Source organism: Chiloscyllium plagiosum, unplaced genomic scaffold (assembly GCF_037043375.1).
Source record: "Chiloscyllium plagiosum isolate Xiang-an unplaced genomic scaffold, Cpla_swu_hap1 HiC_scaffold_45, whole genome shotgun sequence".
NCBI classification, from domain to species: Eukaryota; Metazoa; Chordata; class Chondrichthyes; order Orectolobiformes; family Hemiscylliidae; genus Chiloscyllium; species Chiloscyllium plagiosum.
Window position 1 is genome coordinate 15036258 of NW_028270183.1, and position 17774 is coordinate 15054031.

The 17774-nt window shown below is 46.3% G+C and overlaps 1 protein-coding gene and 1 long non-coding RNA gene across 9 annotated transcripts in view; one reads left to right on the top strand and one right to left on the bottom strand.

The window, feature by feature from the left end:
* Positions 1-15327, bottom strand: part of smarca4a (SWI/SNF related BAF chromatin remodeling complex subunit ATPase 4a) — a 110924-nt gene extending 95597 nt beyond the window's left edge. For all 8 annotated transcript variants that reach the window (XM_087983417.1, XM_087983416.1, XM_087983415.1 and 5 more), the window contains exon 1: positions 15191-15327. The gene's annotated coding sequence lies outside the window, so the exon portion shown is untranslated. The remainder of the gene's footprint in view (positions 1-15190) is intronic.
* LOC148136397 (uncharacterized) lies at positions 11819-14244 on the top strand. The gene is made up of 3 exons (XR_015754472.1): positions 11819-11946; positions 12362-12798; positions 13634-14244. It is a non-coding gene; the product is annotated as an uncharacterized LOC148136397 (long non-coding RNA).
* Positions 15328-17774: the final 2447 nt, after the last annotated feature.

A 17774-nucleotide genomic window follows, 5' to 3' on the forward strand; every position in this document is an offset into this window, starting at 1 on the left:
CATCTATGGCCTGCATTAAGAGGACTCTGGAGCTCAGGGTAATGACAGAGGAAGCTTTATCTCTTGCTTCTTCTGATTGCTTTCAAGCAATACTTAAAATATACAGGAATGGCAGGCAAATCTGCCCCCAAATCTTAAATAGCCTGAAAATGCAATCACATGGATCTTGATTTGATGGGCCAATGGGCTGAGAAGTAGCAAATGGAGTTTAATTTAGATAAATGAGAGGTGCTGTATTTTGGGAAAGCAAATCTTAGCAGGACTTATACACTTAATGGTAAGGTCCGAGGGAATGTTGCTGAACAAAGAGACCTTGGAGTGCAGGCTCATAGCTCCTTGAAAGTAGAATCGCAGGTAGATGGGATAATGAAGAAGGCATTTGGTATGCTTTCCTTTATTGGTCAGAGAATTGAGTACAGGAGTTGGGAAGTCATGTTGTGGCTGTACAGGACATTAGTTAGGCCAATTTTGGAATATTGCATGCAATTCTGGTCTCCTTCCTATCGGAAGGATGTTGTGAAACTTGAAAGGGTTCAGAAAGGATTTACAAGGATGTTGCCATGGTTGGGGGATTTGAGCTATTGGGAAAGGTTGAGTAGGCTGGGGCTGTTTTCCCTGGAGCATCGGAGGCTGAGGGGCGACCTTATAGAGATTTATAAAATCATGATGGGCATGGATAGGATAAATAGACAAAGTCTCTTCCCTGAGGTGGTGGAGTTCAGAACCAGAGGGCATAGGTGAGAGGGGAAAGATATAAAAGAGACCTAACGGGCAACCTTTCCATGCAGAGGGTGGAATGAGCTGCCAGAGGAAGTGGTGGACGCTAATACAATTGCAACATTTTAAAGGCATTGGATGGGTACATGAATAGGAAGGGTTTGGAGGGCTTCAGTCTAACATCTCATCAGGAAGAAGTTACCTCTAAAAATATAGCAAGGGCCAGGCTGGATTGGTGATGGTGGGGAGGTGGGGGGTGGGGACACAAGAATGGTGACAGGTAGAAGGGGATGAGACTGAGAAAAAGAGGGGTCTTGAGTTTTGAGAGAGCGAGATAGACAGACAGACAGGGAGGCCACACAAACAGAACAGTTCCAAACTTGTCAGCAAAGGTACACTCAGCTAACTAGAAACTAATAATACTTGAAAAATTGAGGTAATTAATTTCTTGTAAATGGATGTGGTATTGCTAATCTAAGGCTGCATATGTTCAGGAGCTACTTTATGGGGAAGATTGTAGTACATGCTATGTAAAGAACACTGTCAACTGTTACAATTCAAATCTAAAATCAAGATCTGAGATGCAGTATAAGGGCAGTAACTGACTATTTAAAACATTCCAATCTTGTGAATAAATGATGGAAAAACATTCGACGAGACTTCACCAGTCAGTAGAAAGTGTGTGATGACTTTCTGTGCGTAAGTTGTTTTGAAAAAACTTTCACTATTTAAGTCTATTGTCTTGTGCCAATGCTATGTGTTCTGGTGTTAAATTTAGTAGGTTGACAATTATTGAGGGTAGTGATCAATTCTGCTAATTCTGCTTCAGAGTCCACATAAGAAACATGTCAAACAAATACAAAAGGTAATGTTACTATGTGACTACATCACTGAATAATGGAGGTAATAGTCCCTGCAAATCAAAAAAGTGGCCCCCAAAAATCAAAAGGTAAGGCTTTAAAAAAAATGTTTTGCTTTCAAGTAGCTAATTTGTATTTACTCTGATTTAAACCCCATCCAGAAAATCACATACTAAGTGTCACTTCTTGATATATCATGTGTCTTAACAGTGAGGCTAAGAGTAGATGGGAGCACAATTGGGAAACCTCCTTTCCCTAACCCACTATCTCTGTGCTCTCTCTTCCCACTCCATGGTAAATCTATGAAGGCATTCAGTTCAATCGTTTTCCTAAAGCAGCAAAAACAAAACCCCCTTACGTCCTTCTTTTCCCTTCACTCAGATTATTCTTAGCAATAATTCCCAGCTGCAGGTTCTGAATTAAAAAACGAGCACAATGTCACAGCAACCGTGGCAGATTGACTCAAAAGATAATTAAGCTTTTTCTTTCCTGCAAAAGGAAAAGTACTCTTGCACTGTCGTGTAAGCCATTGCTGGCAGCGAATTAGTTAACTGGTTTTCTCCCCTTTTTAAAAAGAACTAATTGTTTCAGCAATCCAATCCCACAGAAAACATCTCCAGCTGTCACAGGAAGTGTGGGTTGTGCGTAGTTTAGCCAGTGTGGGTTGACCGAGCTTTGCACTTTCCCAACAGGCACTAAAAATACCCAGATTGTTTCACTCGCTGCCTTTGTAACGAGCTGCCATCAGGAAAAAGGATAAATGAGATTCCAAGACAGGAATTTGCCTGTTGAACACAAATTGGCGGCTGCTCAGATGGAAATTTTAATTAAATGAACCCCAGATTTCACATCAGTAGGCTGCTCACTACCCTCCAGCTGATTCCTATTTTTACTCTGCTCATTAAAAGTTATTTTTGCATGACTTTAGCACCATGTCTTCCTCACAAAGTTCCCAGTGGAGTGGAGAAGTATCAGAGCAGAGCCCAGCTACCTAGCATGGTAGTCTGGAAACTGATTGTTCAAAAACTGTACAGAATGATCATGTTTTGGTATTATGTTTATATCAATGGGTGTACCAAAATGTTTTGTTTAATCTGTTCATGGGAATGTAAACACTGTCGAAAAGGTCAGCATTTATTGCCCATCACTAATTGTCCTTGAGAATATAGTTATGCTGAGCTACCTTCTTGAATGGCTTTCTAGGCCAGTCCAAAAGTCAGTTAAGAATGAATCACATTGCTCTGGGTTCAGAATCACATTTATAGGCATGCAAGAATGACATGTTTATTTCATGAAAGGATATTGTGAAGCAGAATTACTTTAATGACAATTCAGTAGTCTTCTGGTCAACTTTTTGGACCAGATTTTATTTAGTTGGGATTTGACCTCATGCCTGCACATCATGTGCCCACATTAATAGACCAATATGTCATTCTATTGAGTAATTATAGGGTTAGAGCTCAGCATGAGATTAGATAAGATTCAGAAACTGTTAAGGGGTCATTTTCAGCCCTAGGATTTTGGATGATCCTGCTCTATAATAGAGATTATTAATTAACATCATCTACAGGCATTGAACAAATTGTTTAAGCTGCAACTCAGTGGAGCATCAAAAGAGTTTAAAATTGCAACAGGTGTACTGACCTTGAGATGAGTCACTAAACTTGTTTGGTCAGGAGAATAGCAATGATTGCAAGGCGACATTCCAAAACAGTCATTCTCCCAAAACATTCCTTTGAAGAAAACACTACCAAAAACTAGTTAACGTAATTGTCCACACAATAGTCTTTGCATTTCTCAGAGATGCAATGAACCCGTAGAAGACATAGTATTACCACAAGCCTTTCTTCCCATGTGAAAAAAGAACATTTATTTGGATGATCTAGGAGAGCTGCCAGTGAATGGAAACTAATTAATGGAAGCTAGAGTCAATGGCATCACAGGCTGACAAGATGTAATGTTACCACAATTGAAAATTTATACTCACTGACTTGTGCATGATGTAACCCACTCTGTAATTTGAGTCTGATACTTATAAAACATACAGGAGTAGATTTTTAATGGTGGTGGAAGACGAATGGAGAAACTGTGTAAACAGCTATTTTGAAATCAATTATTAAAGAAATAATAGCAAATTAGTTTGGAAAAATCATAATCTAATCAAGCAGAGTCAGAATGGCTTCATGAAAGAGAATTGTGTCTGACTAGAGTTTTTCAAGAAAGTCTCAATCATAGAGTCATAGAGATGTACAGCATGGAAACAGACCCTTCGGTCCAACCCGTCCATGCCGACCAGATATCCCAACCCAATCTAGTCCCACCTGTCAGCGCCCGGCCCATATCCCTCCAATAAAGTTCACCTGATGAAGCAACAGTGCTCTAAAAGCTTGTGATTTCAAATAAACACTACAGCCTTGTGTCATGTGACTTCTGACAGAGTGGATAAAGGGGAACCAGTAGATTTGTCATATTTGGACTTCTAGAAGGCATTCAAGAAGGTACCTCACTAAAGGTTAAGTCATAAAGTAAGACCCCATGATGTTGGAGGTAGAATATTGGCATGGATAGAGAATTGGCTTATGGGCAGGAAACAGTGAGTGGGGATAAGGGGTTCTTTTTCAGGTTGGTGACCCACGACCAATGCGATTCTGTAGGGTTCAGTGCTGCGACTGCAGCTGTTTACATTATATATTAATGACTTAGAGAAGGGTGTAAATGTACTTTAGTTAAGTAACGGAACAGAAGAGCCTTGGGAAAAGTTGATGGGCAGAGAGATCTGGAAGTGCAGGTCCATTGTACCCTGAAGGTTGCTGCACAGGTGGATAGAGTGGTCAAGAAAGCATATAGAATGTTTGCCTTCATCGGACGGGGTATTGAATATAAGAGCTGGCAAGTCATGTTAAAATTGTACAAGACATTGGTTCGGCCGCATTTAGAATACTGTGTACGGTTCTGGTCGCCACATTACCAAAAAAAAGATGTGGACGCTTTGGAAAGGGTGCAGAGAAGGTTTACGAGGATGTTGCCTGGTATGGAAGGTGCCAGCTATGAAGAGAGGTTGAGTAGGTTAGGTTTGTTTTCATTAGAAAACAGGAGATTGAGGGGGGACCTGATTGATGTTTACAAAATCATGAAGGGTATAGACAGGGTGGATACAGACAAGCTTTTTCCCAGGGTGAAGAATTCAATAATGAGAGGTCACACTTTCAATGTGAGAGGTGGAAAGTTTAAGGGAGATACACGTGGCAAGTACTTCACACAGAGGATGGTGGGCGTCTGGAACGAGTTGCCAGCAGAGATGGTAGAGGCAGGCATGTGCCAGGCAGGCACGGTAGATTCATTTAAGATGTGACTGGACAGATGCATGAGTAGGTGGGTAGCAGAGGGATACAGATGCTTAGGAATTGGGCAACAGGTTTAGACAGTAGATTTGGATCGGCTCAGGCTTGGAGGGCCGAAAGGCCTGTTCCTGGGCTGTAAATTTTCTTTGTTCTTTGTTCTAAATTTGCAGACAACACAAAAATAGGTGGAAAGGGAGGTTCTGAGAGGGATATAACTTACAGAGAGAAGGATAGGTTATATAAGGGCAGGGAGTGCAAAAGGTTGGCAAATACAGTATAATGTGGGAAAATGCAAAATTGTTCATTTTCTAAGGGAGAACAAAAGAACGGAATATTCATTTAAAGGCAAAAAACTGCAGAAAGGTGCAACAGAATGGGTCTTCGGTATATTTGTGCACAAATACAGAAAGCTAGCTCACGGGTGCAGCAGATAATCAGGGAGGCTAATCGAATGTTGGCTGGGCTCTCTTGTGGTGCAGTATTAGTGTCCCTACCTCCGAGTCAGAAGACCTGTATTCAAGTCCCACCTTCCAGAGATATGTAATAACACCTGAGAGAGGTTGATCAGAAAAGAAGGTTAAACTTTTTAAAAATTGAATGTTGGTCCTTATTTCAAGAGGTTTGAAGTATAAGAGTAGGGAAGTCTTATTGCAACTGTGCAACGTGCTGGTGAGACCACATTCAGAATACTGTGAGCAATTTTGGTCCCCTTATTTAAAGGAAAGGTATAATTTTGTTGGAGGTAGTTCACTAGGATGATCCCAGGTATAGAGGAATTGACTTATAAGCAAAGGATAAACAGGTTGAGACTCTACTCACTGGAGTTTGGAAGTGATCTCTTTTGAAACATATAGGATTCTTAAAGAACTTGACAGAGTGTCTACTGAGAGGATGTTTCCCTCCATGAGAGATTCTATGACCAGACAGCACAGTCTCAGAATAAAGGAACACCAGTTTAAGACTGACATAAGGAGGAATCTCTTCTCAAGGGTTGAGAGTCTTTGAACTCTTTGGCACATACAACTGTAGAGGTAGAGTCCTTGTGTATATCTAAAGCTGAGAGAGATTCTTGATCAGATTTGGAATCAAGGGTTATGGGAAAAAGGCAGGAAAGTGGATGTGAGGAATGTCAGATCAGCCATGATCCTATTGAATAGTGGAGCAGGCTCAGGGAGCCATTATTAAGGTCTTATGGTCTATTTATGCCACTTAATCAGAGTTTTGTCAACTTTCTGGTGATGCTATAGGAGATTGAGGCCCTCCATACTGCATAGAAATTACCCCCATCCTTCCCTGCCAAAGATGTACTTGTAATGTAATAGCAAACATCTCCTGATGTGGAAAAGTAAAGGAGGGGATGTTGTCAGGTTGGACTATCATCCCTACAGTTTAGGAAGCATTTAACATAAAACTGTACAGTACAGTACACAGCCTTTGGCCCTTGATGCTGTGCCGACCTTTTATCCTACTCTAAGATCAAACTAACCTACATACTCTTCATTTTATTATCATCCATGTGCCTATCTAAGAGTCAGTTAAATGTCACTAATGTATCTGACTCTACTACCACTGCTGGCAGTGCATTCCATGCACCCACCACTCTCTGTGTAAAGAACTGACCTCTGACATCTCCCCTAAACCTTCTTCCAATCACCTTAAAATTAACCATCGTGATAGCCATTTCCACCCTGGGAAAAAAATCTCTGGCTATCCACTCTATCTAGGCCTCTCATCATCTTGTACTCCTCTATCAAGTCACTTCTCATCCTTCTTCACTCCAATGAGAAAAGCTTTAGCTGTCTCAAACTTTCTTCATAAGACATGCCCTCCAGTCCAAGCAGTATCCTAGTAAATCTCCTCTGCACCCTCTCTAAAGCTTCCACATCCTTCCTATAAGAAGGCAACCAGAATCTAGCCAACACATGCCATCTGGATAAAGATAATGCAATGGATTTTACACAGCAAGAGTCACAGTGTGACTCCAGACTCAGAGCAATGTGGTTACCTCTTAACTAGTCTCTGAGCAAAACCAAAACCTCCTTATTTTTATACAGAGAGTGCCAGACAGTTAATGTCCAGCTCAGATGTAAAAGAGGTTACAGCACAACAGACTTAGCCAATACCCTACTGTTAACTAGGATAGTAGTTTGCTCAGTTTCTATCCCAGAGGAGAAAGTGAGGACTGCAGATGCTGGAGATCAGAGCTAAATATGTGTGGCTGGAAAAGCGCAGCAGGTCAGGCAGCATCCAAGGAGCAGGAGAATCGACGTTTTGGGCATGAGCCCTTCTTCAGGAATGAGGAAAGTGTGCCCAGCAAGCTAAGATAAAAGGTAGGGAGGAGGGACTTGGGGGAGCGGCATTGGAAATGCGATAGGTGGAAGGAGGTTAAGGTGAGGGTGATAGGCCGGAGTGGGGGTGGGGGCGGAGAGGTCAGGAAGAAGATTGCAGGTTAGGAAGGTGGTGCTGAGTTCGAGGGTTGGGACTGAGACAAGGTGGGGGGAGGGGAAATGAGGAAACTGGAGAAATCTGAGTTCATCCCTTGTGGTTGGAGGGTTCCTAGGCGGAAGATGAGGCGCTCTTCCTCCAGCCGTCGTGTTGCTATGGTCTGGCGATGGAGGAATCCAAGGACCTGCATGTCCTTGGTGGAGTGGGAGGGGGAGTTGAAGTGTTGAGCCATGGGGTGGTTGGGTTGGTTGGTCCGGGTGTCCCAGAGGTGTTCTCTGAAACGTTCCGCAAGTAGGCGGCCTGTCTCCCCAATATAGAGGCCACATCGGGTGCAGCGGATACAGTAAATGATGTGTGTGGAGGTGCAGGTGAATTTGTGGCGGATATGGAAAGATCCCTTGGGGCCTTGGAGGGAAGTAAGGGGGGAGGTGTGGGCGCAAGTTTTGCATTTCTTGCGGTTGCAGGGGAAGGTGCCGGGAGTGGAGGTTGGGTTGGTGGGGGGTGTGGACCTGACGAGGGAGTCACGGAGGGAGTGGTCTTTTCGGAACGCTGATAGGGGAGGGGAGGGGAGGGAAGTATATCCCTGGTGGTGGGGTCCGTTTGGAGGTGGCGGAAATGACGACGGATGATACGATGAATATGGAGGTTGGAGGGGTGGTAAGTGAGGACCAGTGGAGTTCTGTCTTGGTGGCGATTGGAGGGGCGGGGCTCAAGGGTGGTGGAGCGGGAAGTGGAGGAGATGCGGTGGAGAGCATCATCGATCACGTCTGGGGGGAAATTGCGGTCTTTGAAGAAGGATTGTACGGTATTGGAACTGGTCCTCCTGGGAGCAGATGCGGCGGAGACGAAGGAATTGGGTATATGGGATTGCGTTTTTGCAGGGGGCAGGGTGGGAGGTGTCGTCTAGGTAGCTGTGGGAGTTGGTCGGTTTATAGTAAATGTCCGTGTTGATTTGGTCGCCCGAGATAGAAATGGAGAGGCCTAGGAAGAGGAGGCAGGAGTCTGAGACGGTCCAGGTAAATTTGAGGTCGGGGTGGAAGGTGTTGGTAAAGTGGATGAACTGTTCAACCTCCTCGTGGGAGCACGAGGCAGCGCCGATACAGTCATCGATGTAGCGGAGGAAAAGGTGGGGGATGGTGCCAGTGTAGCTGCGGAAGATGGACTGTTCCACATATCCTACGAAGAGGCAGGCATAGCTGGGGCCCATGTGGGTGCCCATGGCTACTCCTTTGGTTTGGAGGAAGTGGGAGGATTGGAAAGAGAAGTTGTTCAGGGTGAGGACCAGTTTAGTCAGTCGAAGGAGGGTGTCAGTGGATCATCGTACTGGACGGAGGAGGGCTCTATGGAAATACATTACTGACTGCTGCAGTGTGTGGTGACTCTTTGACAGTATTCAAAAGGATGTTGAGCCACATCTTGACTGTGACCGAGATTGTATCATAGGAACATGAGAAGACATGTAGCCCCCCACATCGAGACAGTCATTCAGTGACATCAAAATATTTTTGTGACTGAACTTTAACCTACCCACCTTTGTCCCATAGTGCTCTGGCTATCCAAAAATCTATCAATCTTAGGTTTAAAATGAACAACAGGTCTAGCATTAGTTGATATTTGTGGAAGAGAATTCTAACCTATCAGCCTGTGTGTTTGTGACTGTCTCATTACTTCATTCCTGGAAGACACAGCATTGATTATTAGGCTATTTCCCCCAGTTTTAAAGTCCTCAACAAGCAGAAATAATTTATATGTTAGTTTTCAATTTAGAATGACCCATTTGTTCATCCCTGGAGGTGAAGAAGACCACTATCATCACCTGGGTGTTTGGCAGAGTTCCAACAGGGTGTGTGGTTGAATGTATAAGTTGATCTGTGCCTCAGGATTTCCTTTCCTTGAATTTTCTCTGCCTCTGATATTTGCCTGCTCTTGACAGCAGGCACACCCTTTTGTTTTATTTGCTTGTCACTGGTAGCAATAGTATGGCTTTTCCAGTTCAGGTTCTGATCAACAGTAAATCCCAGAATGTAGGTAGTTGGGGATTCAGTGATATTGCCACCAAATGTCATGGGAAGATGGTTTGATAATCTCCAACAGAAGAATCTATGTCTAGCACTTGTCACTTATCAGCCCAAACCTGAATGTTGTCCAGGACTTACTAAATATGGGCATAAACAGCTTAGGAAATTGCGATTCATACTGAACATTGTGCAGTCATCAGCAAACATTCCTGCTTCTGACCCGACGAAGGTGGTTGGGCCTAGAACAATATCCTGTGGAATTCAGGTCAGGCAGCATCCAAGGAGCAGGAGAATTGATGTTTTGGGCAAAAGCCCTTCATCAGGAATCTCGATTCATTCCCATTAACTTCAATTTTGCAGGTCTTTTGATACCACGATTTAGTTAAATTCTGTCTTGATATTAAGGACAGTCAGTCCCACCTCACCTTGAGTTCAGCTTTGTTATCCATGTTTGGATGCAATGAAGTCAACAGCTCCAATGTATCCACTGATCTTATAATAAAGTATAGATGATTTAAATTCTTCTCAGCTCAAGCATATAGACCCAATTTACTCAGCCTCTCATCACAGGGCAAGCATCTTATCACAGGGATCAATCTAGAGTACGTTCACTTTATTGCTTCCAATACAAGGATATCTTTACAATGTAATGCATCGCCTCACCAAAATCACATACAATTACAGAAAGGTTATTGTTTCATGTTTGTGCTCCGATCCCTTTGCCTTCCGAATTGCTTTACCTACATGATAACCTATGTGTTCGTTGCATGATTACACCTAAGTCTCTGTGAGCATCTAAATTTCCAAGTTTTGCACCTTTTCAAAAATTCTGCTTTTCTATTTTTAAGAAAGAAGTGAATAATATTACACTTCTCCACATTATATTCCATCTGTCACCTTGGTGCCCATTCAAAACTTGTTTATATCTGTTTGCAATCTCTTTGTGGTCTCCTTATAACTTGCATTCTCACCTAGCTTTACACCATTAACAAACCTAGATACGTTATTTTCTGTTTGCTCTTCCACGTCATTAATATAGACTGTGAATAGCTGCTGTCCCAGTACCAATCCTCGTGGCACTCCATTAGTCACAGTTGGCCTACTCTCTGCTGCCTATCTATTAACCAATTCTCTATGCATGCAAATAAACCATCCAGCTCCAGAGGTTCAAGTCTTCTGTGCATCCACTTATTCAATACCTTTTTGAAATCCAAGTTTACTATACCTACACGTTCCTGTTCACTGACCATATTAGTTACATTCTTAAAAAATGCCAATAAATTTGTTGAATAGGACTGCCCTTTCATAAACCCACATTGACTGATATTGTGAAACTTTAAAGGATTCAGAAAAGATTTACAAGAATGTTGTTGGGGCTGGAGGGTTTGAACTGCAGGGAGAGGCTGAAAAGGCTGGAGCATCAGAGGCTGAGGGGTGACCTGTAGAGGTTTATAAAATCATGAGGGACTTGGATAGGTTGAATAATCAGGATCTTTTCCCTGAGGTAGTGGAGTCCAAAACTAGAGGGCATAGGTTTAAGGTGAGAGGGGAAAGATTTAAAAGGGATCTAAGGGGCAATGTTTTCATGCAGAGGGTGGTGTATGTGGAACAGCTGCCAGAGGAAGTGGTGGACACTGTTACAATTACAACATTGAAGACGCATCTGGATGGGTATATGGCTTGGAAGGGTTTGGACATTTATTGGCCAAATGATGGCAAATGGGATTGGATGAATTTAGGATACTGCGCGCAGAATTTAGGATATTTGGTCGTCATGGACGACTTGTATGGAAGGATCTGCTTCTATGCTGTACACCTCTTATGATTCAATAACTGATACTAATCATTCTACGCTGTTCTAAGTGCATTTGAACTCTGTAATAACATCGCAATACTTCCTTGATGACTGATGTCAAACAAATTGGTCTATTGCACCCTGTTTTCTCTATCTGCTTCCGTCCAACACGATGCTTCCATACAGACGATGCTTTACATAGCACAGCACAATGTCAGGCAGCGATCTGTGGCAAAACAGCCAGACCAGATGTTAAACAAATCCGGTGTCTCGTGTGCACATCAAGATCGTGCCGATGGCTTCTGCCGGAGTCCACACTCCTTCCATTCTCTCCGCCTCCATGCAAATTATTAGTCCATTCAAATTATTATCTTTCCTAAGCAATGATGACTTTCTTTAACTGACCGGCTTCCGAAAAGTCCGATGCGGTACTGTACATAAGGGAACCGTCATTCCAAATCTAGGCTTTAAACCTCATTTATTATTCCCACGACAGTAGGGCGGTTAATTATCCTCACATCACTATGAACAGGTTCAATTAACTTGGGCTCGGAGAGATTGATTCGCTCACACAAAGGAATCGCGGCAGGGTAGACGGTGAAAAGGCTGCGGTTTGGAGGACAGTACACGTGAGAAGGGTTGGTGAAAGCGGGGGACACAAAACATGGGTTGGGAGAAAATAGCAGTGAAGAGTTGCTCAAATTTTCTTGATTTACAAACTCCGAGTTCAACACGTGTCAAATGTTGGCTGATACCTTGGAAGATTTAAGGTGCGATACAAATGCCTGTTATTATTGGTTAAACATGTGGAACGAAAACACATCACTTGTTTTTGAGGAAGGGTTACTGGATTTTTAAAATTCACTTATGGTGTGGGGACCGCTGGCAGGGCTGGCTTTTATTACCCGTCCTTAGTTGCCCTTGAGAAGGTGGGAGTGAGCTGTCTTCCTGAACCGCTGCAGGCCACTTGCTGTGGGTTGACCCACAAAGCTATTCGGGAGGGAATTCCAGGATTTTGACTCAGCAACAGCGAAATAACAGCGCTTTACTTCCATATCAAGATGATGAATGGGCTGGAGGGGAACTTGAAGGTGTGGTGTTCCCATGTCCTTCTAGATGGAAGCGGTCTTGGTGTGGAAGGTGCTGTCTGGGGGACTTGATGTTAACTCTGCTTTTTCTCCACAGATACTGCCAGACCTACTGAGTTTCTCCGCAATCTCTGTTTTTGTACTGTGGTCTAATGCAGCTTTCACCATAACTCTTATGTGTGCTGTGGGCAAGGCTAAACACATCACAATTTCATCTTACGGGTTAGAGGGGCAAAGCCGCCCAGGAAACACGGACTTCAACAAACTTCCCAATAATGCCTTGATAATTTTAGTCAGTAAGAATTTAACTGCACAATGTGGGCTCAAATTGCAGTCCACACAGCTGCTAATCCCCAAGGGTTGAGAAAACCTCAGTGCGTCTTTACACAGTCACAAGCAGGGACAGTCCAAACAAGCTGCATCTGAGCTCACCGTGGCAACTCCTGCTGAAGGACATACTCTAGTAGGAACCAGATCAGTTGGAAGACGGCAATAACATTATGGAGAAAACGGATCCACACTGTAATCTCATAAGTAAGTTAAAATAAAACTTTCTTCCCATCTCTCACTGAGTCATCCCTCCAATTAAATGGTCTAGCTGACAAGATAAAGTTCAGACCAAATGAGGTTGGCAGATCTGAATAGGCAAAAGTGAGGACTGCAGATGCTGGAAACCAGAGTTTAGACTAGAGTGGTGCTGGAAAAGCACAGCAGGTCAGGCAGCATCCAGGGAGCAGGAAAATCAATGTTTTGGGCAAAAGCCCTTCATCAGGAATGGAGGCAGGGTAGAGAGATAAGGGTGGCAAGCAGCTCTGAAGCTTGCCCTGTGTGACCTCTTGACTCTGAGCTGCCCTATCTCTGCTTTCTGCTCAAAGAATGATATAGGTTGGAGACAAGTCCTTCCACCTTTCATTTTATTAGTTGCAGAATTGATCATGTTTTGGAAACATAGCCTACACCTTTTGGTCTGAACAACTGACTGATCAGCCACCAGTGCTTTTTAAAAATGCTGCTTTCATGATTTAAGCTTGTGCCTCTTACCAATTCACCACAATAGCAATTCAAGGACACTGTATCACTGCAGGGGCTGTCCTTCCTATGTAAAATTCACATTTTTAAAGATCTCTATCTAGAGGGATCCAATTGTAGATTAGTGTTACACATATGTAACACAAAATAAAGATCATTACTTCTATCTTGTCAGACCAATAGGTAAGCAGTCAATCATGATTCCCATTTATAATCACTATCACCTTCCCTTTTCATTCATTCCCATCAGTCCTCCCTGACTTTTAGAAACTATTGAAAACTTCAACTTCCTGTTAAGTTAATTGATAACACATCTGCATTTGTCTTTCTCTCTCTACAGATTATGCCTCGTTTTCTGATTAGTCTAGTATTTCCATTTATTAATTCTCAACTGGTGAAGATTGTAGCAGGCTTTGCAATAGAACCTGATACCTGATGAACTTTCACATTCCTGATGGAAGGCCTTTTGCCCAAAATGTCGACTCTCCTGCTCCTCAGATGCTGCCTGACCTGCTGTGCTTTTCAGATGCCATACTTTTCAACTCTGACTCTCCAGCATCTGCAGTCCTCCTTTGCAATAGATCCAGTCAATAGTTTGCCAACGTTGCCAGGGGCAGAAATGTGTGCAGTTCCCTGAACCTCACAAAATCTTTGACAGGAAAATGAAATTTTAAAAGAAAGAACTTTTCAAGTTTTTCATAGCCTCTGCAGAAAAGCTGCATGAAATGAACTGTGAACTGCTGCATCCATCAATGCCATCCTTTGCACCCAACAGGAGGCAAAGTTAGTTTATAATAGAGCTGCTTTTAATTCTCTCTTTCTGCGATTGGGGAGAGTGAGGGTGCAAGGATCACAGTTGGTTAATAGAAGTATGTGGGAAGAGGGCTTAGTTTGGAACAGAACGTTCCAGGCAGAAGGCAACACTGAACTGTTCAAACTATTACACTTTCATCTTTAAACAACTCCAAATACTTATTTGCTTACTTGAATTCATACTACCAGAGTCAGGGGAAAATGTGAAATAAAAAAGACATTCAGCAGCCACAGTCTTTAAAATTATCTCAACATCCACATTGTATTTTGAATAATAAACCAGGTCATCACAAACTACATTATAAACAATACAGACCCTGATATCTATGCTCACATATGCAAAAGACTTAAAATAAATGGAAAATCTATAAACAACAATATTTAGTAGGGTGCAGCGTCAATTCAGAACAGATACCTCCACAATCATAACAAAAACTTGTAAACGACTATATTTTTCGATTTATTGGGACAACAAAAGGGGAAGGTAAAACATTCAAACGGGGTCATATTGATAGGGCATCATTGCAACTTAAAATATACCATGAATTACATTCTAACACACTATAAGAGATATTTAAAAGCATCGCCTATGCAACAATATAAAGTTTTTTTCTTTTGAATTAGCAAAAAACGTATTTGCAGACAGCAGAGATTGATGCTTTGTTCATTCAGCAGCTACTCACGCAGAAAGCCCTAGTGTGAGAAACACACACATGTACAGAATAATACAGCTGATCCGATCAGCGCAATAAAAATACAGCTGATCCGATCAGCGCAATAAAGCCACGCAGTTCCCTCCCCTGTTCAGATCTGGCTAAACAATATATTTTGAATTAATCGCAATATAAACTAATTAATTTTAGTCCGAATGCGCCACCATATCGGGCGGCGGGGCCTGCAGCTCACTCTCGCCTTTTAAACAATAAAAGCGGCGCCGGGGCAACGAGCCGCGCCGCCCCTCATTCAACAGCAAACCGGTAGCGGACCTCGTTCGTTCGCCCGCCCGTCCGTCCCTCGCGCTGCCCAGTCCCAGTTACCCGGCCCGGCCCAGTCCCGAGGAGATGAGAAGCCGAGAGGCTTTTACCTGGACTGGAGGCGCCGCTCGCGCTGTTTAATGGAACAAAGAGAAACGGCCGGTAAGACCGCGAGCCCGCGAGCCGGGCTGGCAGCCAGCGAGCATGCGCAGAGGCCGGACTGCGGGTGTGTGTGGGGGGAGGGAGAGACAGACAGACGAGGGGGCAATGGGAGGAAATGAGGGGGGCAATCAGGGAGTGGGGAAGGGGATTGAAGGGAGCAATCGGGGTTGGGAAGAATGAGGGGATCAATCATGGAGTGGGGGATCAATCATGGAGTGGGGGATCAATCATGGAGTGAGGGAGCAATCGGGGGTGGGAAGGGGAATGAGGAGAGCAGTCATGAGGGGGTGGGGGTATGAGGGGGTGGGGGTATGAGGGGGTGGGGGTATGAGGGGATTGGGAGGGTGAATGAGGGGGTGATCAGGAGGTGTGAGGCAATGAGGAGGTAGGGAGAGGGAATGAGGGGAGCAATCGGGGTAGGGAGGGGGAATGAGAGTGATCAGGGGATGGGGGAATTAGGGGAGCGATCGTGGGGCAAATGAGGGAAGTAATCTGGGGTAGGTGAATGAGAAGAGCAGTGGGGAGCGATCGGGGGGTGGGGAAGAATGAGGAGAGCGATCGGGGGGTGGGGGAGATTGAGGGGAGCGATCGGGGGGTGGGGGAGATTGAGGGGAGCGATCGGGGGGTGGGGGAGATTGAGGGGAGCGATCGGGGGGTGGGGGAGATTGAGGGGAGCGATCGGGGGGTGGGGGAGATTGAGGGGAGCGATCGGGGGGTGGGGGAGATTGAGGGGAGCGATCGGGGGGTGGGGGAGATTGAGGGGAGCGATTGGGGGGGAATGAGGGGAGAGATCGGGGGGGTGGGGGGAATGAGGGGAGAGATCGGGGGGGTGGGGGGAATGAGGGGAGAGATCGGAGGGGGTGGGGGGAATGAGGGGAGAGATCGGGGGTTGGGGGGAATGAGGGGAGAGATCGGGGGTTGGGGGGAATGAGGGGAGAGAAAGGGGGTTTGGGGGAATGAGGGGGGCGATCGGGGGTGGGGAGAATGAGGGGAGCGATCGGGGGTGGGGGAGAATGAGGGGAGCGATCGGGGGTGGGGGAGAATGAGGGGAGCGATCGGGGGTGGGGGAGAATGAGGGGAGCGATCGTGGGTGGGGGAGAATGAGGGGAGCGATCGGGGGTGGGGGAGAATGAGGGGAGCGATCGGGGGTGGGGGAGAATGAGGGGAGCGATCGGGGGTGGGGGAGAATGAGGGGAGCGATCGGGGGGTGGGCGGGAATGAGGGGAGAGATTGGGGGGAATGAGGGGAGAGATCGGGGGTGGGGGAGAATGAGGGGAGCGATCGGGGGGTGGGCGGGAATGAGGGGAGAGATTGGGGGGAATGAGGGGAGAGATTGGGGGGAATGAGGGGAGAGATCGGGGGGGTGGGGGGAAAGAGGGGAGAGTTCGGGGGGGTGGGGGGAAAGAGGGGAGAGATCGGGGGGGTGGGGGGAATGAGGGGAGAGATCGGGCGAATGAGCGGAGAGATCGGGGGTGGGGGAGAGATCGGGGATGGGGGAGAGATCGGGGGTGGGGGAGAGATCGGGGGTGGGGGAGAGATCGGGGGTGGGGGGGAATGAGGGGAGAGATCGGGGGTGGGGGGGAATGAGGGGAGAGATCGGGGGTGGGGGGGAATGAGGGGAGAGATCGGGGGTGGGGGGGAATGAGGGGAGAGATCGGGGGTGGGGGGGGAATGAGGGGAGTGATCGGGGGTGGGGGGGAATGAGGGGAGAGATCGGAGGTGGGGGGGAATGAGGGGAGAGATCGGAGGTGGGGGGGAATGAGGGGAGAGATCGGAGGTGGGGGGGGAATGAGGGGAGCGATCGGGGGGTGGGGCGGAATGAGGGGAGAGATCGGGGGGAATGAGGGGAGAGATTGGGGGGAATGAGGGGAGAGATCGGGGGTTGGGGGGAATGAGGGGAGAGATCGGGGGTTGGGGGGAATGAGGGGAGAGAAAGGGGGTTGGGGGGAATGAGGGGGGCGATCGGGGGTGGGGAGAATGAGGGGAGCGATCGGGGGTGGAGGAGAATGAGGGGAGCGATCGGGGGTGGGGGAGAATGAGGGGAGCGATCGGGGGTGGGGGAGAATGAGGGGAGCGATCGGGGGGTGGGCGGGAATGAAGGGAGAGATTGGGGGGAATGAGGGGAGAGATCGGGGGGGTGGGGGGAAAGAGGGGAGAGATCGGGGGGGTGGGGGGAATGAGGGGAGAGATCGGGCGAATAAGCGGAGAGATCGGGGGTAGGGGAGAGATCGGGGGTGGGGGAGAGATCGGGGGTGGGGGAGAGATCGGGGGTGGGGGGAATGAGGGGAGAGATCGGGGGTGGGGGGGAATGAGGGGAGAGATCGGGGGTGGGGGGGAATGAGGGGAGAGATCGGGGGTGGGGGGGAATGAGGGGGGAATATGGGGAGAGATCGGGGGTGGGGGGGAATGAGGGGAGTGATCGGGGGTGGGGGGGAATTAGGGGAGAGATCGGAGGTGGGGGGGAATGAGGGGAGAGATCGGAGGTGGGGGGGAATGAGGGGAGAGATCGGAGGTGGGGGGGAATGAGGGGAG